The sequence below is a fragment of the Octopus bimaculoides genome, chromosome 14, assembly GCF_001194135.2.
Source record: "Octopus bimaculoides isolate UCB-OBI-ISO-001 chromosome 14, ASM119413v2, whole genome shotgun sequence".
In the NCBI taxonomy this organism is placed as follows: Eukaryota; Metazoa; Mollusca; class Cephalopoda; order Octopoda; family Octopodidae; genus Octopus; species Octopus bimaculoides.
In genome coordinates this window covers 30,534,985-30,535,837 of record NC_068994.1, presented here as the reverse complement: position 1 = coordinate 30,535,837, position 853 = coordinate 30,534,985, and the positions used below count along the sequence as shown (strand labels likewise).

Here is an 853-nt window from a genome sequence, read left to right as displayed (position 1 = left end):
GTGTGTGTAAATATATATGTATATATATGTGGGCAGAACAAAATAATATGCAGTTCAATGCTACAAGATTTCAAGTACTGCGCTACAAGGCCACAAGTGCCTCCCAACTGGTATACACAGGACCTGGAGGTACTGCAATCCCAGAACCACAAACTGTGCGAGACCTGGGTATTCATATGTGTAGTGATGCATCATTTCACATGCACATTGTCAAGTTGACAGCAAAGTGCAGACAACTGGCAGGGTGGATACTGAGGACATTCAGAACAAGGGATCAAAAAGTCATGTTGACTCTATGGAAGACATTTGTTCTGAGCCGCCTAGCTTATTGCTCTCAGTTGTAGTCACAACACAGTGTCAAGATAACAACAGAATTCGAGGCAATTCAGCGTCACTATACAAAAAAGATTGCCACAGTCCAGCAGATGAACTACAGGAAATGACTGAAGGCCCTAAGTCTCTACTCCCTGAAGCGCAAGCGGGAGAGATATGTAATAATTTACATATGGAAAATACTGGAAGGACTGGTACCAAACTTTTGCATCAAGTACTATAAGAATGCCCGCACAGGTCGCCACTGCATAGCACTAAGGGTACCGTTCACTGCATCTCACATAAGAACAAGGTATTGCAACAGCCTCGGTTTCAGAGGACCTCAGCTCTTTAATGCCCTGCCAAAACGATTGAGAGACCAGCAAGACATGGATGTAGAGGTCTTGAGTGCACTACATCAGCTGGCGGAGAAGAGCCATGCAAAGAACGTGCAGAGAGCACAGCATACGGAAGGAAAGTCACGGTGGTGCCCCAGCACGACCGCAGCCATTTGGCTGAAACTCATAAATAAATAAATATG

General features: G+C 44.9%; 1 protein-coding gene across 2 annotated transcripts in view; it reads right to left on the bottom strand.

Annotated features, from left to right (window-relative positions):
* LOC106884345 (uncharacterized) overlaps positions 1-853 on the bottom strand; it is a 77,912-nt gene that overhangs the window by 47,826 nt on the left and 29,233 nt on the right. The gene's annotated exons all lie outside the window — the stretch shown is intronic.